Consider the following 26094-nt stretch of genomic DNA (forward strand, 5'->3'; position numbering starts at 1 on the left):
AATGAAAGTCCAGGCATGGCCGAATGGCCAGCCTCCAAACGTGATCAATAGATCAAAAGATAATCCAAAGATGTCTAATACAATAGTAAAAGGTCCTATTTATAATAAACTAGCTACTAGGGTTTACAGAAGTAAGTAATTGATACATAAATCCACTTCCAGGGCCCACTTGGTGTGTGCTTGGGCTAAGCTTGAAGTCTACACGTGGAGAGGTCATTCTTGGAGTTGAACGCCAGCTTTTGTGCCAGTTTGGGCGTTGAACTCCACTTTGCAACTAGTTTCTGGTGCTGGACGCCAGAATTGGGTAGAGAGCTGGCGTTGAACGCCAGTTTGCGTCATCTAAACTTGGGCAAAGTATGGACTATTATATATTTCTGGAAAGCGCTAGATGTCTACTTTCCAACGCAATTGGAAGCGCGCCATTTTGAGTTCTGTAGCTCCAGAAAATCCGTTTTGAGTGCAAGGAGGTCAGAATCCAACAGCATCAGCAGTCCTTCTTCAACCTCTGAATCTGATTTTTGCTCAAGTCCCTCAATTTCAGCCAGAAAATACCTGAAATCACAAAAAAACACACAAACTCATAGTAAAGTCCAGAAATATGAATTTAACATAAAAACTAATGAAAACATCCCTAAAAGTAACCAGATTCTACTAAAAACATACTAAAAACAATGCCAAAAAGCGTATAAATTATCCGCTCATCAATCCCTACAGAGGATTTCTCTCCAGGGGATAAAGTGATCTCAGCTTACTTCCTAGATTTCCCACCTCATCTTCCCACCATCCCATCTCAGCTACCTAAGGTTTTCACCATCAACAAAGTTCTCTCCCTAGAGCATGTAGAGATCCTTGATGAAGCCAATGGATATAGGTTTACTGCAAGAGGGGAAGATCTGAAGCATTACCAACCACCCTGACAAATGGCAGAACATCAAGCTAGTGACGCTAAAGAAGTGCTTCATGGGAGGCAACCCGTGTTTTATATGCTTTTAAAGTAATTAATAATGCAAGGTTCATGAATTCCAAATCAGCTTTGACATATCCTTGAATGAATCCTTTTATGCAACATATAGTGGAGAACAAGTTTGGTGTTCAAGGCACACTAAGAGAACATGAATGCAACTCATAGCATGTCACTCTTAGCACCTTGAACAATTCTTTTTACACCACATGACCACAAGCTAAGTTTGGTGTCACCAATGTTGCATATATGGGCAATTAATTAGTCAGTTGGTTTGCATTCACGAATAGCACTTAGTTTGTTAAAAAAAACAAACAAACAAAAAAATTTTGTAGTTGTTTTTCTTCTTTTTGAAAAGTAGTTATCCCACTTTTCCAATATTTGCCGCCAACTTTCAATCTTATTAATTTTGTTCCTTTATCCTGTAGGAGAAATGAGAGGAGGATCGGAAAAAATTGATTGGACAATTAAAGAAGGAGGATTCGGCCACCACAAAAGGAGAGTACTATACATGTGTTTTCAAGGGGGATGCATTGGGAAATGTTGCCATGCAACATTGGAAGAGTGGCACGCTTGGAAATCGAACCAACCCCCCTTCATAAAGTTGATGATCCTTGTGCTCATCCTATGCTGAACCCCATCCGTTCATCACACAACCACTCCATCAATCCACACCTTTCATTCACTCACCATCTCCCTATATAAAGTGGTTCCTATTCCATGCCCCTTCCACATCCCAAATTCTCATTCTTTGTACTTCTAACTTTCGGAACCCAATACCTCTTACCCCATCAAAAATACTCTCACTCACTCCCTTAACTATATCCTATCCTAACCTGGCCGAATTTCACCATCTATCCACACCCTTCAACACATTCACAACTCAAAATGTCACTCATGGCATCATCGAGCTCCAAGAGGCAAAAGAGGAAAGAACCGGTGGAGAGCATCCCTTTCAATGAAGGAAGATTCAAAACTGTATTTTATGAACTCAAATTTGAACGGATAAAGCTCAGAAAGATATTGCCTGAGTTAACATTCCAGTTCAATGAGGATGAGTGCCCACAGATTCAAGAGAAGATTGAACAAAGGGGTTGGCTAAGGCTTACGAACCCAGAAGCAAAGATAAACGCAAACCTCATCAAAGAGTTCAATGCAAATGTGGTCAGAGAGGACAAAACCAAGGCCCCCACTTTCAAAAGTTATGTGAGAGGAACAGAGGTGGACTTCAGCCCCAATGTCATAACAAGGACTCTTCAGCTGAAATCGCCACATTTTGATGAGCCCAGTTATCATGTGAGAATAAGTAATGGCCCCGATAATGATGAACTTGAAGAAATTGTGAACGATATGTGTGTTATAGGGTTTGAGCTCGTGAGACCCCGATTCGGATAGGAGACCCCGATTCATCAGGAGAGGAGACCTCATCCCGGAAGCCAAAGGATGGTTTGAGCTCGTGAGGAGATCTATCCTCCCAGCCGCGAACAATTCTAAGGTTAATACTACTCAAGCTACTATGGTACACTGCTTAATAAAGGGTGGAGGCATTAATGTGCACAAAATTATAGCTGAGGGGATTCAAGAATCAGCCGAGAAGAATGATCCTGGTGCTAGACTTTGGTACCCCAGCACCATCCTTAGGCTGTGTACGAAAGCCAAGGTAATCTTTGAGGACAGCAATCCAACTTGGGTAAACCCTGGACGGATGGTTACACTCCAGCGTATAACTTATGTGGCACCCGCCCAACAACAAAGAAGGCCTCAAATAGGGAAAAGAACATCACAAGAAGGACCTCACCAAGAAGAGTCTCATCAGGAAGAATACCAGCAAGAAGAGTACTATGATCCAACCAATATAAATCTGGGCCACGTTCAAGGAGCCATTGAGGACTTAGCAAGGAGATATATGGAAGGGCAAGAGCAACAACTACACATTCAATCCCAAAGGATAGATCGTTAAGAAGAACTCCTTTCTAATTGGATGAATCAACAAGGGGAGTGGCAGAAACAGCAAATGGAACACTACTCCCAGCTCACTCAAGCCATCAATCAAGTGACTGAAAGGCAAGAGCGTCAAGACAAACGCCTTCAAGAACTCAACCAGCGTCAGCTAGCTCAGACGAAGGCATTCAATGAGTTCAGCGTACTTAATGAAGGACGACAACTACATAGAGAGGAGTTCAACATAAACACTCAAGCCAAGTTGAACTATATGTCTGGTCATATGCATAATCTGCACTCTGCAATCCCTAGGTATGATGTAATCCAAAAAGATCTAACAGAACAAGAGGAAAGGAAGGTGAAACAGCAGAAGGAAACATTGAAAAAGAAGATGGAGGATGCTGGCTTCTGGAAAAAGTTGATTGGAAAAGCAAAGGGAAGTGGGAGTTCAAACACTCAAGAAAAACACAAAGAGGACAAACAAGAGGGAGAGCATGAGCACTCCCATGAGTAAAAGGTGGTGGAGTTCCCTCTTTGTTCCATCTTATTCAAAGCTTTAAATAAGAAAAATCATGTATGAAATAGAATATGTTTCCATAGTAGCTTAGGAATTTTCAATTCTGTCTTTAGTATTTTCATTGCTTAGGTCTATGCTTGCTGGTTCAAGTTACCTGTCTTCATTTTCACCTTGCTTACTTGTATGCTTGTCCCTTAAGTCAAATAAAAAAAAGAGATGTTATGAAAGACCAGAGTGATGATCAATTGTGGAGTAGGTTCTTAAGCTTGTGGTGTAGTAATCACTTAGCTAAGTTGGTTCACCAACAAGGTATGAAGGCAACTATCTGTCCTGAAGTCATATGCTTGAAACACACCCCATGAGACTAGCTAAATAACAAGATCCTAATAAGAAAAAGGAAAAGAACAATAAGAGTTGAAAAAGAAAGAAAAGTAATAAGAAATAAGGCTAGGCACCAAGGGCTTGACTTGAGGGATGTGTCTGTGGTGCTCTTGTACCAAGGATCTGCTTGGATAAATAAGTTCTTAGGAGTGCTTCATCACTTGGTAACTTGGGTTAACTAACCCGGGATTATCAACTGAAAATCCACTATCAAGAGCAACCTTGCTATAGAACATTTAGTAACTCAAAGAGGTGCTAGACACCAAGGCCTCAAGGAAAGAAAATAACAAACCATGTGCCTGTGGTGTGCATGTATGGGGGAGAGAGACTTGAGGGAGTAAGTCCTTAGGGGTGTTTCAACACCTAGCACCTTGAACTAACTGGTTCGGGAGTGTTGGCTGAAAGCTTATTTTAAAGAGTCGCCCCTCACAGAGCACTTAGCCTAAGGATGCAATAAACCTTGAAAAGACAAAGGGATCAATAAATAAAAGTCTCAAAGGGTGCAATCAAGTGAGTATTCCAGGGCATGATAAAGGTCTGAAAGCCAGTAGAGGAATGAACCTAAGTTGCTATGCATGAAATCCCATAAAATCAAGGGCATGACTTCCACAATAATGATTCACTCCTCTTGTCACTTCATTCATCATTCTCATGTTTCAGTACTTGCTTAGGGACAAGCAAGCTTTAAGTTTGGTGTTGTGATGCCAAGGCATTTCGGCCAGTTTCACTGACCTTTTCTTTACTGTTTTAGGGTAGTTTCATGCATTTTCTTAGGAAATAAGCAAGTTTTGGGTAGAATTTCACTTACATCTTGATTCAAGCAAACATTGTGAATTTTATATGATTTCATGAGAATTATGCATGAATTTAATGACAAATTGGATGATGCATAACTCATAACTTGGATTAGAACTTTGATGCACTTTATTTGCTTGATTTCAGGACAAAGGAAGCAAGGAAAAGCCACGTTAGTCTAACTAACGTGACCACTAACGTGGAATGGGAGCTAGCTTGCAACGTTAATGAGAAAAGTGATCGCCAAGAACGTCTTCGAAGCCATCATAGCCCACGTTAATTACCACGTTAACTACATTAACGTGGTAGTTAACCTGGAGGAAAAGGAAGCTCCAAGCGTTAGTGGTAAAAGTGAGTGCCACTAACACTCCAAAAGGGCAATTGGCCACGTTAAGAGTCATGTTAACTCAGTTAACGTGAACTCTAACGTGGAAGAGGTAAGATAATGCCAACGTTAGTGACACTCACCTTTGTCACTAACGTTGGACTAAGCCCATATTTGCTATGTTAAGAGCCACGTTAACTTAGTTAACGTGAACTCTAACGTGGAAGGAGCATGGAATCGCCAACGTTAGTTACCACGTTAATTACATTAACATGGAAGCTAACGTGGAGGAAAGGGATGATGAGCCAACGTTAGTGACACTCACCTTTGTCATTAACATGGAAGCTAACATGGAGGAAAGGGATGATGAGCCAACGTTAGTAACACTCACCTTTGTCACTAACGTAGGAGATGACAATCAACACCACGTTAGTGGTCACGTTAATGTAATTAACGTGAGGCACTAACGTGGAAAAGGGCATTTTGGAGCGTTAGTGAAAAGGGTAGGTGTCACTAACGCTCTCGAAGATTTGGCAAGCCTACGTTAAAGGTCACATTAACTATACTAACGTGAACTGTAACATAGGGAGAAAGGGGTACTCTAAACGTTATTGGGAAAGGTAAACCCCAATAACGTTTGCGAAGGGCCAAGAGGCAACGTTAGTGGTCACGTTAGTGCCACTAACGTTGAAGTTAACATGGACCATTTTGGGTTAGGAACGTTAGTGAAAAAGGTGATTGTCACTAACATTCTCGACCCCATATTTTCACTTAACGTTAACACCACTAACGCCCTAAGCTAAAGTCCATGCCTACTGCACACTTTCTCTGCAAATGAAGCTGAGCCCACTAAAGATGATAACTGCTTCAACTCAAGATCCAAAGGCCCATATCCAAGACTTGAAGAGCCAACTAGAAAATCAGAAGAGTAGTATAAATAGGAGTAGTTTTGAACTAGAGAGCAGCTTTTGGATTGAGAGAATTACTCTCTGTATAATTTTACTTTCTCTGCAACTTCTAGTTTTACTTTCAGAATGCATTCTCCATCTTTGTTTTTCATTCCCAGAGCCATGAACAACTAAACCCCTTTCATTGGGTTAGGGAGCTCTGTTGTAATTTGATGGATCAATAATAGTTTTCATTATTCTTCTTCTTTCTTTTCTCTTGATTTTACTAGAAAGCTTTCAATCTTCATCCAATTGGGTAGTTATCTTGGAAAAGAAGCTATTCATACTTGGATCTCTTCAGAACCTTGGAAGAAGAATGAAGACATCATGCTAGAAATGCTTTCTCATGTTGGACCAAATTGGGGTTTGGATGGATATAGTGACATATAATCCTACCAACACTTTAAGTTGGAAATACATGTGGTATAATCAGTGACCATACTTCATCTCTTCTCATGAGCAATTGGACCAAGGAATTGCCTATTGATCAAGATTTGAGAGATTGAATTACCAAGGAATTGGAATTCAATCACTTAAGATTGCCAAGGAGATCAATGAATGCATTGATTGAGGAAGAGATGAAAATGAACTTGATCCGGAGAATGCAACATCTCCTAAGCCCAATGAATCCCCCATTTCTGATCTTGCCCATTCTCTTTAATTTTTGCAATTTACTTTCATGCTAAATTCCCCATTCCCCATTTAAGATTCTGCAATTTACTTTCCGTCATTTATATTCAGCTCTTTATTCCCAGCATTTACATTTTCTGCTATTTACTTTCTGCCATTTAATTTCCTGCAACTCTCACATCAAATTCTGCTTAGCTTAACTAGAACATTCCTCTAATTAAAGTTGATTGACCAATCAATCCCTGTGGGATTCAACATCACTCTATTGTGAGTTTTTACTTGACGATAATTCGGTATACTTGCCGAGAGAAATTGTTGAGAGACAAGTTTCCGTGCATCAAGTATTTTTGTGTGAGTTTTATTTATAATTTATAGATATTTAAACTTTTACAAATTATTAATAAATTTATTTTTAAAAATTTTTTTCATTGGTAGTAATTAAGTAGAGAAAAATCGTTGTAAAAAATGATGCCGAAAACAAAATTGCAATACAAATACTTTTTAAAGAGACAAAACAACATCGAACAAGAAATAAAATAAAAAAATATTAATATTAATGATATCAGTATTGATAATTATGACAATAAATGAGATAACGATAATAATAAAATATAGTTACACAATAAAAATGATAGAAATAAAAATTATGATGATAAGAATATAAAAAGTAATAATAGTAATAATTATAGTTGGTCTTATTGTTAAAAATAATTTCGTAAAATTTTAAATCTTTACAAAAATAATTATCGTTACTATTTAACAAATCTTTAAACAAAAAAATCATATTATTTTAAAATAAAAAAATTAAAAATTAAAGTATTTTTTTTTAACAAAATCGCCTTATTTTTCATAAAAATAGATAAAAATCGAATCAGGTCTTTCATCAATTGCCACAGATTGTACTTTCTTAAAGTCTCGTTCATAGGAAGGAATCTTGGACACTTGAAAAGTTATGGTGAGTTTTGCTAAGTAATACACATGAGCGGTTATTCAAGTTATATACCATTACTCACACAATTCAAATGTCATACAAATATATACATGCAAAAATATATTATTATAATCAAGCATTTCTTTAATGTTTTTGTACAAGATGTCTCTGGTATGGGTTGAAAGATGGATCGAGAACTTGCAGGTTGAGGCAGATGCCGGATCACTTGGCTGGAGCAATAGGGGGAGGTACCTGCAAAGACACTCTGACGCTCAAGTCAGAATGGATCTAAGAGGTATAAGGTGTGAGGAATAAATGAATACCTGGAGGGACCTGGGTCCTCTATTTATAGGTGATGGTGAATATCTTATCTTATCTTATTTGGCTAAGATAAGGGAGACGTTTGAATTATCTTATCTTATCTTATCTTATCTTATTTGACTAAGATAAGTGAGACGTTTGAATTATTCGAAAGTTGGTTAGGACCTCTAGTGGACTGGTTTCGGGCCTTCTGGAAGGGCGAAGCGGGTCATACCCTGGTAACTGGGTTCGGGGACCGTTCCGGGTGTAGGATCCGTGGGCCGAATCCGTAACAGTTGCCCCCAGAGCGAGAGAGTGAGGGTGCTTAATCTCATCGCTGGAGGAACCTTTTCCTTGCCGTTGTGGTTTGGCAAGGAGATCGTTGTTTGGTTTTTCCGATCAAGGTCGAGAATTTGGGGAGTTTCTAGCCGTTTTATGGTCAGGGGAGGACCGCGTTTTTTGTGCGTCTCATCACATGCCGGGTTTGATGACCGTTCTGAGGAAGGACCCGGAGATCTGGTCTGGAACAGTTGTCCCTGGAGCATGAGAGCATGCTTACTTGGTCTCAATGCTAAATTGTTTGGAGAGTCCAATTCTCTATAATTCAGGAGACTGTGACGAACCTAGAAAGGGTGTGACGTCATCCTGCACTGATTGGCGGGATGTTGGTCAGTCCGGTTTTTCGCGAGTTGGAAGACCGTCAGCTCATGCTTGTTTTGTGTGGCCTTTTCTAGGTCGTTATTGTGAACTTATTTTACGCCTCTTGGTGGGCCGATTTCAAGACTTTGTTTATTTAGCTTATTTGGATTTCTGTTTTGTTGGCCTCACGGTGATCGATTCCGAGCCGTCATTTTTTGTTGTTTGGATACCCGTTTTATTTTTTGGATATCCGTTTGGTTATTTGGATATCTATTTTATTGGCCTCGGGGTGATCGATTCTCGAGTAGCCGTTTACTTATTTGGATATTCGTTTTGTTGTTTGGATATCCGTTTTATTGGCCTCGGGATGATCGATTCCCGAGTAGCCATTTAGTTATTTGGATATCCGTTCTGTTGTTTGGATATCCGTTTTATTGGCCTCGAGGTGATCGATTCCCGAGTAGCCGTTTACTTATTTGGATATCCGTTTTGTTGTTTGGATATCCATTTTATTGTCTTCGGGGTGATCGATTCCCGAGTAGCCGTTTACCTATTTGGATATCCATTTTGTTGTTTGGATATCCGTTTTATTGGCCTCGGGGTGATCGATTCCCCGGTAGCCGTTTACTTATTTGGATATCCATTTTATTATTCGGATATCTGTTTTGTTGGCCTCAGGGTGATCAATCCCTGGGTAGCCGTTTACTTATTTGGATATCCGTTCTGTTATTTGGATATCCGTTCTGTTGGCTTCAGCGTGATCGATCCCTGGGTGTAGCCGCGTTTAGTTCGTGTCGTCGGACGGGGCAATGCTTTTGAAATAATGAATTTCATTTGTGGTTTGGGCCTCGTTAAAACCTCCCGATGTGGGTAGGAAAGAGTGCACCGTAAGAAAATATACGATTGAATAACTTAAGCAATAAATGAAAGTGAAGAAGGCAAAATATAAAAGGTAAAGAGATAGTCTTAAACGACCTCGATCTTATTGAAGGATGTTTCTACATATAGTAGCGCCGTAAGTTGGTGGAATTTCAGGATCTTGGGAGCTTGGTCCCATCTAGTCTTTCGAGCCTGTAGGCTCCTTTTTCGATTACCGTCTTGATTTGGTAGGGACCCTCCTAGTTGGGCGTGAGCTTCTCTTTTCCGGGAGTGGGTAGACCGATGTTGTTTTGTCGTAAGACGAGGTCTCCTGGTCCAAAGTCTCATCATACCGTGCTGCCATTGTACCTTAGGCTTATTCTTTATTTTAGGACTAGCTCCCATAGGTGTGTTATACTCCTGACCTTGTATGCAAGGCCCTACTTTGCTTCTTTGTCATTTCCTCCCATGGTTCTGTGTGGACTTTGGTGTGCATCGAGGTTGGAAAGGAAGATGCCTGCCGCGTCTCGGGATCTCTTGCGTAGGGCTAGGCTGGTGTTGTCGTATTCTACCGCGGTTTTCCGGTCTCCGTGGATGGTTCCGACGGAGCCATCTTCTGCCGTTAACTTCATTAGAAGGTATTTGGTAAAGATGACGGCGGAGAGGTCGTTGATTATTTTTCTACCAAGGATGACGTTATAAGCGGTGGAGTTCTTGAGAACCACGAACTCGGACAGGATTGCCTTCCTCTGGCTTCCCGTCCCTATGGTAAGGGGAAGAATGATGGAACCATCTGGCTTGAGGAAGTTGTCTCCGAGTTCGGTTACTCCATTGCGGTGTGTCTGGAGGTTGTCGTTGCGGAGTCCGAGCTTGTTGAAAGCTCCTCTGAAAAGGATGTTGGAATCTGCTCCCGTGTCCGCTAGTATTCTTCTTACTAGCTCGGTTCCAATCTTTGCCGAGATGACGAAGGGGGCGTCTTCTGCCGAGGTGCCATGCTGGCAATCCTCGGGGGAGATGTTATCGCTCTATTGGTGGTGGCAGTTGGGGTTTGGTCTCTAACTGCCAGGATCTTGAGATCCTTCTTCAGTGCTGATTTTGATTTTCCTGGGGTGTCTTTCCCTGTGATGACGTTCACGATAATGGTCGGATCTGTTTCAGGGCTTTCCCTAGAGGCTTGTCTCTGTGTCCTTGGGTTACGTCTTTATTTTTCTGGTGATCTGTCTTTTTTCGTGCGTCTTGGTTCCCTGATAATTTTCGAAAATTCGGGGAGTTTGCCGTCTCGTATGGCTTGCTCGATGGTGTCTTTTAGGTAGAAACAATCTTGTGTCCTGTGTCCACATCCTCGGTGGTAGTCGCAGTACAGGGTCTTGTTGTCGCCCGTTCTTTCCTTGAGTTGTCGGGCCCTCGGGAGAATACCTCGATCGGCTATTTGGTGGTATATCTCGGTGATCGGGGCCGTCAGAGGTGTGTAGTTAGAGAATTTTTCGATTCTGGGGGGTTGGTTTATGTTTTCTGGTTTGGGATGTTCTTTATGGTTTTCTCTTGGTGGGGGGGTTATGTCGAGGTGCTGTGCTGCCATGTCGTGTGCTGCCGTGCTACCGTTTATTGGCGGCTACAACTTCGCTAACTTCCTCGTCGTTCATGTACTCCTTTGCGACGCTCTGGATCTCGTGCATGGTCCACACTGGTCTGGTAGTGAGGTGTTTCCGAAAGTCTTCATTCAAGAGCCCGTTAGTTAGGCAAAGGCTTGCGACTAAGTCCGTGAGTCCGTCGACCGTTAAACATTCATTCTTGAAGCAATCGAGGTATTTTCTCGTGGACTCGTCTTGTCTCTGGGTGACTCCCAATAAGCTGATTGGGTGTTTTGGTGATTCTGGTGGTGAATTGGACCATGAACTTTCGTGAGATATCGTGGAAGCCAGTTATGGATCTGTTGGGGAGGGCATTGAACCATTTAATCGCTAGCCCGGCTAGGGTTACCGAGAAGGCCCTACATCGGACCGCGTCAGCGGCCTCTTCCAGGTTCATCCTGGCCTTGAAGGCCGTTAGGTGCTTCTGGGGGTCCTGGGTTCCGTCGTACTTCATATCCGTAGGTTTGTCGAAGCCTTTAGGGAGTTTTTCTTTCAGGATTCTTTCAGTGAAGGGAGTGGCTCCCATTATCACGTGGTCACTTCTTGTGCATTTGGCCTCTCGATGTCATCGGTCGTCGTCCATGTCATGTTGATGAGCCGGGTTGCGTGAGACGCTGCGATCAGACCTTTTGCCGTGTCGTTGTTCAGGCATTCTGTCGTGTCCGTGGTCACGGAAGATACTACGATTGTATCTCTTGGCATGTTGCCGTTCTGGTGATCCGTCGTGCCTGGTTTCATGGCGAGATCTTGATTTGGAGGTTGCATGACTTCCGTTTTCGGCGTTGTGCTTTTCTTTGGGTGTAACTTGGCCTTTGAGGTCTTGCACCCTGAGGTACAGCTCTTGGATTATCTGGACCGCCTTCTCTCCTAGGCCGTCGGGTGACCAGGCTTCAGTGGGAGGACGGTTGTCCTCTCTTGGTTGTTGCTGGGTTGGGGTTGGTTGGCGATGTGCGCGCTTATTATCCTCCCGTGGATGGGAGGAGTGTTATCTTGGAGTTCGGGAGTTGGGGTGTTGGATGGAGGATTGCTCCTCGAGGTTCTCTGTCATGCCGCCACGATTTGGCTATCCCCCACATCTGTGCAAGAACCTTGAGAACTTTCTTGATCTTGGCTCCTGAGAGGTCTGAGCTTGGCCACGGTGGTAGCGTTTAAGGAGGTCGTTCATGATGAGCTTCCTTATGAATTTTCAGTAAGGTCCGAAGGGGATCATGGCGACAGATTTGTCATAGGTGAGGCGGCGGATGACAGAAGTTTGGAACCTGGTGTTGAAGAAGGTGACCTCGTGGGTTTGGAGGAAGAGCTTGAAGAGTTCAAAAGAAGAAGCAACCACGGTGGGCATGGAGCCGAAATAGAGGGAGAAGATTGGGCCATGGCACTTGGAGAGACGGGTGAGGGAGTGGTGAATGAGAGGGTCCAAGAGGTGGAGGTGTCCCACTAAAGGGAGGCGAGACTTTGGGTTCGGAGGACTTGGAATTTCACCGTTGCAGTAGGTCGAAGGTGCATAAAGGGTGTTATCACTAAGAAGGTGATTGCAAGTCGAAGAAACATTGTTCCTTTGGGATTTCACCATTGGAATAGGGCGAAGGTGTGTTATCACTGCAAAGGTGATGCAAGTTAAGGAAACATTATTCCTTTTTCCTCTTAGTTACATGCAAGAAATCTGAGTTTGATGATTGCTCTTCTGGGTTATCCGCCATGCCGCCACAACGTTGCAAAGTTCCCACAGACGGCGCCAATGTACAAGATGTCTCTGGTATGGGTTGAAAGATGGATCGAGAACTTGCGGGTTGAGGCAGATGCCGGATCACTTGGCTGGAGCAATGGGGGGAGGTACCTGCAAAGACACTCTGATGCTCAAGTCAGAATGGATCTAAGAGGTATAAGGTGTGAGGAATGAATGAATACCTGGAGGGACCTGGGTCCTCTATTTATAGGTGATGGTGAATATCTTATCTTATCTTATTTGGCTAAGATAAGGGAGACGTTTGAATTATCTTATCTTATCTTATCTTATCTTATTTGGCTAAGATAAGGGAGACGTTTGAATTCGAAAGTTGGTTAGGACCTCTAGTGGGCTGGTTTCGGGCCTTCTGGAAGGGCGAAGCAGGTCAGACCCTGGTAACCGGATTCGGGGACCGTTCCGGGTGTAGGATCCGTGGGCCGGATCCGTAATAGTTTTTTTTTTTTAAATTTTAGTAATATAATAGGTGATTAATCGATTAAATTTATATTCTTTAGTATATTAATGAATATCACAAAAATTATAGTCATCACTTGTATCTTTTAAATTTAAGAAATTAAAAATTTTAAATATTTTTATGACCGTATTATATTCATCTTAGTTTTATGAATATTTACAAAAATAAACATTTTAAAATTATTTATAGGAGCGACACTATTCTTGTAACTTTCTTAATTTATTTATATAAAATTAAATTATATATCTTAAACCTTCAATTATTAAATAACATATTATTATTCATTAATCTAAAAACTAGTAGTCTATAAGAATTAGGTTGAATTATCATCATTAATAATAATAATAATAATAATAATAATAATAATAATAATAATATGTTTTTAATCAAATTTTGACTGTAATTTCTTTGATTTTATTTTTTGACAAACCTTTAGTTAATGAGTATCCTAAATTCACTTGAGATCTTATATAAGTAATAACTATACTATTATCCAGTAGTTGTTTGTTTTAAATTAATGTCTCAAATTTATGTCTAAATTTTTTATTATAAACCTTATTATATATTTGAGGCATGGTTAATTTACTATCACAAAAGATTGAAATAGTTGTTATCTACTGTGGTTATATCTTTATATCATATAACAAATTTTTGAGCTATTTCACTTTACTTGCGACTGATAAGGATATAGACTCAATCTTAAATAAAAATTCATGTTATTGCTCTATCATCTGTGGTGAAATTTTATCCCAAAGTGGTTTAATTATCAATAAGATTTAGAATCCAACTTGTAATAGAATAACCTTTCAAACTATAAGATAATCACCATAATGCAATTTCAGGTTTATGATTTTCTTGAAATAATAAAGAATTCTTATTATTATACATTACAAGCTTTCTGCTTATTTACGAATTTTTTTTACTTAAGGGTTTGCTGCTGATCAATGGGTTACTGCATGCACAAGGCAGAATTCGAACCCTCTACACTTGCTTAAGTGGACTAGTGAGTTAACCACTAGACCAACCCAACTTGGTTGCCTATTTTAATTAAACCCAAACAAATTTCACTCTGAACAAAAATTTGTCCAATAAAATTTAGAAGAGAAAAAAGAGTGAGATTTGAAAACCCTAGATCTACTCACGGCCACCACATTCATCTCTTCGCCATTGTCACCATCAAGCTTGCTGTTGATGAGCGAAAATTGAAGCTCATGGATACTAGCAAGTGAACCGGATCATTCAAGTAATACCATCGTGAGTAGATGAAAGAGTAAAACCGTCGGTTAGGAATTTCACACAAATAATTCCGTTGGTAGTATAGTTCCCAACCAACAAATAATACTCAAATCAAATTTTAATATTTTTGGTTGTCACAAGTACAAACCCCAATAGGAATTAACCGAAGTATTCAAACCTCGGGTCGTCTCACAAGGAATTGCAATGAAGTGATCAATTATTAGCTATGAAGGAACACGGGGGGAGGGGTAGTTTGATTGATAAAAGGGCAAGAAAATAAATGGCAAGAGAATTAAAGCAAACAACTAAAGAAGCAAATACTAAAGAGAGATATTCATGGCAAGGATTGAGAATCTAAACTTTCTATCCTAGTCATACAATAATTAACAAGAGCTAATCCTATTTCGTCATCTCCAACATCAGAAGAAGGTACAATGTTATCTTCAACATAGGGAGAAAGTCAAATAGGACTAGTTAATCTCAATCCAAAAGTCCTAATCAACTTCCTAATTGAATTAGTAAGAGATTAGAGTCAATGGAAACAATATTAACTAATCACTCTAGATCACCAACATGAGTTGGGTATTCATGACTCAAGATCACCTAATTTCTCTTTCCAAGCCAAGAATGCTAAAAAATCTACTCTAACATCCAACGAAGCATTTTATCAAACACTTGGAAGGCATAAAAGGGAAGTATAATAAATTTTAAGGAAAGATAAAATCTAACACTACCAATTGCAAGAATTTAACTATAACTACTCAAATCAACAATAAAAGAACATCAAACATCAAATTGCATTAAAGGAGATCTAAATCCGACATGAGCATTCATAAAACTAAAGAGAGGCATAAAAGGAAAATTAACACTACAACTAAGAGAATGAAAGGGTAGAAAAAAGAAATTGTAAAGGAAACAAGATGAAAATAAGAAATTAAATCCTAGATCTAAAATGCAATTACCCTAAGAACCCTAATTCTAGAGAGAAGAGGGAGCTTCTCTCTCTAGAAACTAACTTACATGATGCTATCCTAAAACTAATTGCTCCCTCTTTGTCCAATCTTCAATTTTACATGAAATAGCCTCAGAAACAAGATGGATTTGGGCCTGGGTAGCTTAGAAATTGCCCCCAGCGAATTCACTTTAAGTGAGTCACGTGCCGCTCGTCACGCGTGCGCGTGGACGACGCGTGCGCGTCACTTGAAAAATTCCTCATCATGCGTACGCATGGCTGACGCGTGCGCGTGGCTTGAAGATCTCCTCTCACGCATGCGCATGAGTGATGCGTGCGCGTGGCCATGAATTCTCCAAATTCTCATTTTTTCATGAATTCTCCACTTTGCATGCTTTTCTCTTCACTTCTTCCATCCAATACTTGCCTTATGAATCTGAAATCACTCAACAAACATATCAAGGCATCAAATGGATAAAGTGAATTAAAGTTAGCTATTTTAAGGCCTAAGAATCATGTTTTCACATTTAAGCACAAATTTAGGGAGAATCACAAAATCATGCTATTTCATTGACTAAATGTGAGATAAGTTGATAAAATCCCCTAAATTAAGTACAAGATAAACTACAAAATTGGGGTTTATCAGTAGATATCCTTCTCCCGAGGATTAAAAGACTGAGCAAGCAAATATCAAATGAAATACCAAATTAGATCAATAAAACCTGGATTGATGAGGGCGAGATTGTGTCATGCTTAGAACCTTGAGTGCTTGAATGCTTGAGAGACAGTGAACTTGAATGTTGATTAAGAGAAGACAATGATGCTTAAGTTCTTAGGAAATTCAATCTTTGCTTAACTATTTTGAAGCATGCAGAGATCTTTTCACGAAAAATCTATTAACTGATTTTCAATTCCTTGGTTCCTCAGTTTCTCTTTAATTAACAAATCGCCAATTCTTTGGTCAACCAATTAATTAAAGATGCTAAGCACAAAAATTGATTTAGTATCTAATAAAATTCAAAAATAGTCCTTAGGTCAAATTACATCTCACTTATTCAAGCTAGTCCTGTCCAGTTAAATTTTAGAAGAAAACACAATTTTCAAAAGTTGTTCTAATCCGAATTATATGTCACTTATTCAAAACTAGAGTGATTTAAAATATCACAACTAGAAAATTGCTTAATACAAACAGATTTAGTCTTTATTACAGACGGATTTTTGGTTACCGACGAAATTACCGACGGATTTTGTCCCTCTGTAAAAGCCTCGTCGGAAATTATTTACCAAGGGATTTTTTTCGGTCGGAAAATTACCGACAGATTTTTACCAGTTACCGACAAATTTTTCCACGGTAAATTCTCACCTTCATTTCCCTGGAACGTCGAACTTTCCGACGGATTTTCCATCGATAATTGGAAACAAATTTTCCAACAAATTTTTCATCTGTAATTGGAACCTTGAAAAACCTTCCCAAACTCTGAAAACAAACAGAAAATCCATTTGTAAATCTGTTAGTAAGGTAAAATATAATTTTTTTTAGATTTTTCATTGCAAAATGAATACTTTAGGTTTGCTTTCTAAATTTACTCCATCAAACACTGTAAATTAAAAAAAGAAAGCCAAAAACCACATAGTTAAACATAATATTCATTACATGATACCAATAAAATAGAATGTTATTTTTCAACATCATTGGCCAATAGCTCACTGTCTTAATAAAAAGATACCCAAAAAAATAAGATGACCATCCCAATGTTACATGAATGTCACAAATTACACTTAGCACTTAAAGATAGGATAATCTAAAATATTAATAGATAACTAAGTTGCATTGGCATCATCAAGCTCCACATTGAAAGTTAATCTTAACATCTCCTGACTGAAATAGAATTAAAACCCGAATTGGAATTTGAGTGAATTGGAATGCTTGAATAAAAATAAAGCATATTATTTAAAGCATTTTGCATTCAGGAAGTAGTCTCGTTTGCATGAACAATTTTTTATAAAAGAATCGTTACATAGAGAATCACATCTCTTTTTAGAAAGCAAGAACCATGAGCTTCTTAAATTAAAGGAGGGTAAAAGAGGAACTGTAGTAAAATTTGTAGACATAATACCTCCACATAGTAGCTGAATGCAAACTTGCTAAGTAGTAGCATTATCCAAAATAAAGTATACCTGCCATAACAAAGTACAATCATATACTTTAATACCAAAATATATGGAGAGTCAAACTTTATTATAAAGCCCTGAGGGGACTCCCAAAAGGAAACCATACAGTGAAACAAGGCCAATTTACTAAATTTCTAGCAAAATAAATCAATCCAAGGAAAAAGAAGAAACCTCCTTTTTAGATGACGAATTAGCCAAGCTCACTGAAGGATTTGTTGCCAATTTCATAGGTATAAACTAACTTTCTTTCCTACCCTATAAGCATTCAACAAAAAGAAGAAAAAATAAGGCAATTACTGCTGAGTTAAAATCATACGAATTTATTGATATTATCTCCAAAATTAAGCAAAGAAACATTGTAACCTGTTGAAGTTTGACCAATCCAAGGTCTACTAGATCCCTAATTATGCTCCTCTGGAAATCGGTTAATGAGTTTATATTATATGCCTATACATTGGAAAGAAGTGCATCATTGTCCTGCTACACTACAGTTACATATAATAGGAATACTGTTATAGAAGGAAAGCAACAAGACAAAAAAATGTTTCTAATTAGACCATTAGTTTTTCAACTAATACAGATTACCATAATATTATCCTTATGCGAGAAAATTCCCACCATTTACCAAGCACCAAGGACCAGTAATATCTTACCTCCCCAATGACATGAAAACTAAGTTCCAGCATGAATGAGATCGAGTCAGCTGCATCAACACCTCTCTCCTGCACCAAAAGAGATGATGAAGAGCGTGTAGAAAACAAATAACAAAAACATTGGGGGAATAGAGGGAGGAAATTAGTTATCTCAGAATTAGAGATATATTTCTTGATGATGTACCTTAAGTTCAATAAGTCCATGTAGCTTGGTGTGGTAACAACTTAAATTGCAAGAAGAAAAAGACAATGAAGACGATTTTTTGGATGATAAGAAATAGAATCAAAGAGCAAGAATCATATATGAAACCTGAATTGAATATATTTTATTATCCTTTCAAACTTTGATATGTATCACAGTATACATATTTATAGACTAAGCTAAGTAATTATAGTAGAGACATGCTCAATCTTATACACTGATTCGATTGAGCTATTATCATTGATACCTTTCTACTTAAAGTGTGAATCCTTCAACTCTTCTCACATGGGCTCAACTAAAAATGTTTAAGTTGAGCTGTAGTGGTCTATTTATGTTCTACAAGGCTAAACCTTTTTCTTTTCAAACATATGATATGATTTTCACGAGTAAACACTCTACTCATTCACAATTTCACACAAAAGACAATGCAACTATTAATCATAAAAGGGATTATATGATTCTTTATTGTATTATTTTAAAACAACAATATCCTTCTTTTAAAAAGTTTGTTAAACACTAATAGAAACTAATTTAGTAACAAATATTTATCTATGAAGTGTAGATTTTCGATGTATATATATTAAATGATTTGTCCCCCCTTAGTCGACAAATAAGGATACAATAATGAAGTTAGAGGCATAGCAATTTATGGTAGGGTATGGATTTTGAATAAGAAAGAAAAGGCCAAGCAAAATGATAAACCACTATTTTATAGTTTATCTTGTACTCAATTGAGTGGTTTTTATCAACTCTTTACCCACTTATTCATACTATTTGCATGTTTTACATTTTCCTTCCTGGTTTTGTGCTATGATTGAAAACATGCTTCTTTGATCTTATATTTGCTTATTATTAATCCTCTCTTATTACCATTAGATGCCTTGATATGTGCGTTAAGTGTTTTCAGATATTACAGGGCAGGAATGGCTCAGAGGATGGAAAGGAAGCATGCAAAAGTGGAAGGAATACAAGAAGTTGGAGAAACTGCTAAGCTGTCCAGCCTGACCTCTTCACTCAAACGGCTATAACTTTAGCTACAGAGGTCCAAGCGATGTGGTTCCAGTTGCGTTGAAAAACTAACGTCCGGGGCTTCGATTTGATATATAATATGCCATAGCTGCGCCGAAGTTAGGCGATGCGAACGCGTGAATAATGCGTCTGCGTCGCATCTGCGAACCTCAACCCGCGCGGCCGCATGGACGACGCCTCCGCGTCACTTGCCCGCGACCTGGACGTAACAGAAATCGCAGGGAGCGATTTTTGGGCTGCTTTTGACCCAGTTTTTAGACCAGAACACACAGATTAGAGGCTATAAAGTGGGAGAATGCATCCATTCATAAGGGAGCTCGCCAATTTTTACTTTCCATGATTTAGATTTAGCTTTGAGAGAGGTTCTCTCCTCTCTCTTTAGGATTAGGATTTAGATTTAGGATTTTTATTCGCTTTCAGGATTATCTCTTTTGGTCAGGTTCAATATTCCTTTTATTTACTTTTGCAAGTTACTTTATGAATCCTTTCATGTTACAGATCACTCTTTTATTAAATGTTATTTGAGGTATTTCAGTTTAATATTGATTTCTTTTATTTATGCTATTGTTGCTTTTACTCTGAAGACATTTTTATTCCAGTAGATTTACTTCCCCTTTTGGTTTTGGTTACGAAATCAGTAACTCAGGAGTTGTCAAACTCAAACACGATTGATAATTGTTATCTTGTTAATTGAATTGAACTTCAATAATCCCAATCTTTTCTTAGGAAATAAATAGGATCCGAAGATCAAGCCAATTAATCCTTTGACCTTCCTTTATATTAGTAAAGGCTAACGAAGTGGAATTACGATTCAATTATTATCATCATTGATAAGGATAGCCAGGATAGGATCTCTAATTTCTCATACCTTACAAAAAGTTTGTTTTATAGTTATTTATCTAATTTTAATTTCCATTTAATTTACTCGTCATTAAATTACTTGTTCCTCATTCTTGAAAACCCAATTCTACAATCTTTATAACCAATAATAAGAACATACTTCCCTGCAGTTCCTTGAGAAGACGACCCGAGGTTTAAATACTCGGTTATCAATTTTAAAGGGGTTTGTTACTTGTGACAACCAAAACGTTTGTATGAAGGGATTTCTGTTGGTTTAGAGACTTTATCTACAACGCGACTGTTTTTATAAAATTTTTTACTGGCAAAAATCTTATTTGTCAAAATGGCACCGTTGCCGGAAAACTGCTAACGTGTGCCTTATTATTGGTTATTGTAAATATTTTCTTTTGCTTGTTTATTTATTTTTGTTTTTCCTTTTTACTTTTATTTGCTACCATGAATTCTTACCCCTCTCGCTTTGAGTTTGGTTCTAACTTTGTTGAAGGAAATAGAAGTTACAGCAGGAATATGCATCAAGGTCAGACCAATCAAGGATGGATGGATCCAAGAGGATCTAATCAACCCTTTAGGCAACAACACCCTCCAAGATATCATGGACAACGACCATTCTACAATGCATACCCAGCTGAAAGATATGATGGACAACCTTGTGACTACCAACAAGCCCCACCCTGTGCCTATAGACCAACCTCTCAACATAACCTCGAACCACCACACTCATAAGCTTCTCTTCACCATTCACCACCATATGATCCTTTCCTATCCCAGTTCCAATCCAATCACTCCCAAGCACCACCACTTCCCTATGTGTCATATCCAAATCCATCACCCCGAGAATCAGAAGTTTGCCTCAAGAAAACAGTAAATAAACTTCAAACAACTATTCGACAACTGGAGCAAGCAGTAATTCAATTAGCTTCTAGACGCGTGAACATTCAAGGACCAACCACAGCCCCATGTGGACAATCTAATGAAGAGCGTAGCATGAAGGAAATATTAGAAACTCCAGTGGACAAGACAGAGCATGAATTTGTACTAGAACAAGTAGAAGAAGCTGTCATTGTACAAGAAGAATTGTTGGTTAAAGATCTAGGAGACGCTGAACCTCCATGGGAATCCAGAGTTGAGGAGAACTCCGTCAAGGACGTTACAGTTGATGCTAAGGAGGATAGTGCACAACCCCCAAGGCAAGTCGTTTATGAAGAACTAGACGGAATAACCCAGGACACAAATTCCCTTGATGATGATAGTCACAAGTCTAGCTCTCTTAGTAATGAACTTGCATCCGCAAGTGAATTCTCTGAGATCGAAGAATCTTTCCCAAGTGAATACGAAGATGACGCGGAGGTAGATTTCTCTCAACCTCCAATCTATGACTCAAGTGATGAGGAAGACATAGAAGACTTTGACCAGGACTCAGATGTATTTGAAGAACCTTACAAGGAAGTGCAGGAATTCATAGAAGAGCACAAGAGAGTAGAACTTACAGAACCACCAGAAACACCTACCCCAAGGCCATTACCGCCCAATACAAGCTTCAAGTGGGTACAATCCTTAACCTTTAACTTTATTTATTCACTTGAATATGGTTTACTTGAAACAGATGGCCAGCTTAGAGCTCTCTGCAGCATTAAGAGTAAGAGGGAAATGGCTCGCACTCAGAGCTGGTGCACAAGGTTCAATAAGGTTCCACGCTTCAACTTGAAGTGCACGGATTGGTATCATGTTCAATCGAATGGATCTCGGAAAACGTTTGGTCACTATGGTGAGAATCAACTTTCTAAACCGCCCGGATGGAAAAATATAGATCAAGACGGAGGCGGATTTAAAAACAAGGCTTGGGATCATGGATTCTATTCTAACATTTGTCACCCCGGGAGCCTGAGACTCTATTTAAAGCTGCTCAGAAGCTTTACATGCCTAGTTTGGGACCCCAGAGGCTATTGGCATTTCAAGCATTGGTGGAGATTTCTGGATGAATTTAAGCATAAGCCACCATAGCAGGAAGCTCTTCCAATGTCCAACTTAAGGACTTTAACTAAAAGTGCTAGGTGGGAGACAACCCACCATGGTATGATTGTTTCTTTTTCAATTTTATTTCATGTTGTTTGTTTTTATTTTATTTTAATTTTCATTGAACCTGGAAGTTTTCATAGCATTCACATTAAGCATTGCATTCTACATATTGCATAAAAAAAAAAGAAGCACGCAGGCGACGCGGCAGCGTTGCTGACGCGTCCGCGTCACCAATGCAGAGGAAAGAAAAGAAAACGAACAGAAAGTCACGCGAGAGCGTGGCTGGAGGGGTGCCAATGGCACAAATCGTCCCACGCGACCGCATCGCTGATGCGACCGCGTCATATGGGAATAATGGCCTCCCACGCTACCGCATGCCCCACGCGGCCGCGTGACCAAGATTTCGACGTCAAGGTGGTGCACACCCGAAAGTTGTGCGAAAGTGGTGCTGGATTGGTGCTGAATGCATAATCCTTCCCGCGCGGTCGCGTGACCCACGCGACCACGTCATATTCCTTTAAAAGCCCACTCACGCGATCGCATGCCCCATGCGATCGCGTCACTTAAAATTTGGCACTAATATGATTTTGAACAGAGAGTTGTGCGGGTGCGAGGCCGCCCTCGCGCCAGTGGCATAAAACGGGTCACGCGACCGCGTGGCTGACACGACCGCGTCAATCAGTTTAAGCGCAAGTCACGCGACCGCGTGCCCCACGCGTCCGCGTCGCTTGCGCCGCACAACTTATCCTAATTTGCCAAATCTCTTGTCTTTTCTTCCCTAATCCTAATTTTTCCTCCCTCCTTTCTTCCTTACTTCTTCTTCCCTCCTTTTCCTTCTCATTCTTCTTATCTTTCATTCTATTTTATTTAATTTATTTGCATACTTTCATTCATTGCATATTTTTATTATTTTACCATTGGTGTTCAAATGTTGCTATTCCACTGTTACATCTTTTCTGGTATTTTCTTGATGCTTAGTGACTTGTTTAATTCTGATTGAGTAATATTATTTAAATCAATGCCAATTTTTTATATCTGTATTACTTTTGTATTGACATGAATTTATATTATCTCTCTTTCCTCACTCTCTTCCCCATTGTTGCAAATTTTGCACCATTGGTATGCCATGTGCTTCTATTGTTTTTCTCACATACATGTTGAAGCTTCCATGTAATTGAGACCCTTATTATCTGGCATTAACACCCATATTTTATTTATTTTCTATCTTTCATGTTACAGATCACTCTTTTATTAAATGTTATTTGAGGTATTTCAGTTTAATATTGATTTCTTTTATTTATGCTATTGTTGCTTTTACTCTGAAGATATTTTTATTCCAGTAGATTTACTTCTCCTTTTGGTTTTGGTTAAGAAATCAGTAACTCAGGAGTTGTCAAACTCAAACACAATTGATAATTGTTATCTTGTTAATTGAATTGAACTTCAATAATCTCAATCTTTTCTTAGGAAATAAATAAGATCCGAAGATCAAACCAATTAATCCCTTGACCTTCCTTTATATTAGTAAAGGCTAATGAAGTGGAATTACGATTCAATTATTATCATCATTGATAAGGATAGCCAGGATAAGACCTCTAATTTCTCATACCTTACCAAAAGTTTGCTTTACAGTTATTTATCTATTTTTAATTGCCATTTAATTTACTCGTCATTAAATTACTTGTTCCTCATTCTTGAAACCCCAATTCTACAATCTTCATAACCAATAATAAGAACATACTTCCCTGCAGTTCCTTGAGAAGACGACCCGAGGTTTAAATACTCGGTTATTAATTTTAAAGGGGTTTGTTACTTGTGACAACAAAAACGTTTGTACGAAAGGATTTCTGTTGGTTTAGAGACTATATCTACAATGCGACTGTTTTTATAAAATTCTTTACTGGTAAAAATCTTGTTCGTCACAAAAATTTAAGAATTCTTTTATTTAAGTTTCTTAAGATATAATATGAACTTTTAATATTTTAATAAATATATATAAAAAACTAATGTTTGGAACATGTGAAGGTCAGTTCAAGTTAAATGCTTTTGTTAGACACTTATTACAGTGTACAGTTCCTTTTGAAGATCTCAAGATACAACTAAGACACATGATCCATTGAATGAGAAAGATTTATTAGCTAGAATAACATAAGTCGTATACTATGAGGAGTACATTGAGAAAGATCTAAATATAAATAATTGAGGTTCCGATGGCTTCTCTATAGACTTTCTTTTATTCAATCATTAATCAACGTTATATAATACAAGTGTAGTGAACTAAAGTGAAAGCTTACCTTGCAACATCAGCACATCTTTTTGCTTGCTCAGCAATCTCTGAAAGTTCCCTGTAGCTATTCTTGTCATTAAAAAGATTGGTTGTTTCTGGTGGCTGAAGACCATGAGAGTTCTCTGTGATGAATGCAGTCTTTCTTTGTGGTGAATGCAGTCTTATCATATTTGTGTTCTACAATGTCACATGAAAAAACAAAAGAAAGGGTTAAAATGTCAGCTAGTGTGCAATTTGCAACATAGTTTTAGTATTGATGTAAGTTGCAGCACAATGAAAGGAAATGCTAAGAGATCTGCTACTAAGGAAATGCTAAGAGACCTTTCCAAGGATATCCAGAACCTAACAACAGCCTTTGGAGATATATAATCATACTAGCTTCCTCTCTTCTTCTTAATTTTACACAAACACACAGAAAAAGAAAAAGAAGATTCCATTGTGTTGGTGTTTAATTTCTTAGTACAGGTGTGTGTGTGTGTCTATGTGTGTGCAACCTTCCATCTCTTTTAAAAACATAAAAAAATGAATTCAGAGTGTCACTCAAGGAAAATATATTATATTATAGCATAGGTTGCTTCAATGGATAGATAAAGTGCTTCAATACATACCTTTGTTGTCAAGTCTATGAGTTCAGAGGATTTCAAGCTTAGAACAGAGCCAATGAATAGAAGAATTTCAGTTATAAGTTCATCCATTTTCCCACTAAGACTTAGCACACCAGCCACAACAAGATTTGAAACAATCCTTAGTGATTGGTTTGCCTGAATGAGTACTTCATCCTTATAATTCAAAATAATAAGTTAGATTTCATAGATGGAATATGTATGCAAAAGTTAAAAACCAAGAGATAGGACAATAGTATATCCATCACATTTCTTAGATAGTATTTAAAAGAATTTATTCACATGAAAATGAAAATAACTAAGATTTAGATAAATATTATACTAAACTATTTAATCAAATATACAAGATGATCAAACAGTTTAATTTTCAGCAGAAAAAAAAATACATTTAGAGTGTATATGTCGCTTACACTAGTTTGCTTTTTAGCAAAAAAACAACAATCTAGGGATTGGAGGCCCTTCTGAACACCTTCACACAGCACAATATCTTCTATCTGTTCATCAACAAGAACAACCAAATATACTACTTCAATACTATGTTATAACACTGAAATTTTCTATCAGACCTAGAAAATTAACATTTATACTCACTTTCTCACTATCTTATAAGCTTAACTCTATGAAATCCTTGTCATGCTACTTAGCCAAAGAAAAATGTGAGAGAGGAAAAAAAGTTTCAACCTTTCAAATAACTATGGAGACAATAAGATCAAGTTGAATCCATCCAAGCAAGAAAATAATTACTTTTTGAATTATATATATCTCTAAAATTAGGTATTGAATAAATGGCAGAGACTAGAAAGGGTTACACAGTCATAGTGAAGAAACAAAGAAGAGAAGAATGAAGGGAGTTCCTTCACAGAAAGCTTGCAATATCTGTCACTGTAATAAAACCCTAAATTATTTTGAGAACAGAACAGATACAATTGCAAGAAAATCAATGTAATCTGAAGGAATGACGGAACCCACCTGAACCAACAGCGACGAGAAGAAGAGGTAGAAGCGGCGG

The sequence above is a fragment of the Arachis hypogaea genome, chromosome 13 (genome assembly GCF_003086295.3).
Source record: "Arachis hypogaea cultivar Tifrunner chromosome 13, arahy.Tifrunner.gnm2.J5K5, whole genome shotgun sequence".
In the NCBI taxonomy this organism is placed as follows: domain Eukaryota; kingdom Viridiplantae; phylum Streptophyta; class Magnoliopsida; order Fabales; family Fabaceae; genus Arachis; species Arachis hypogaea.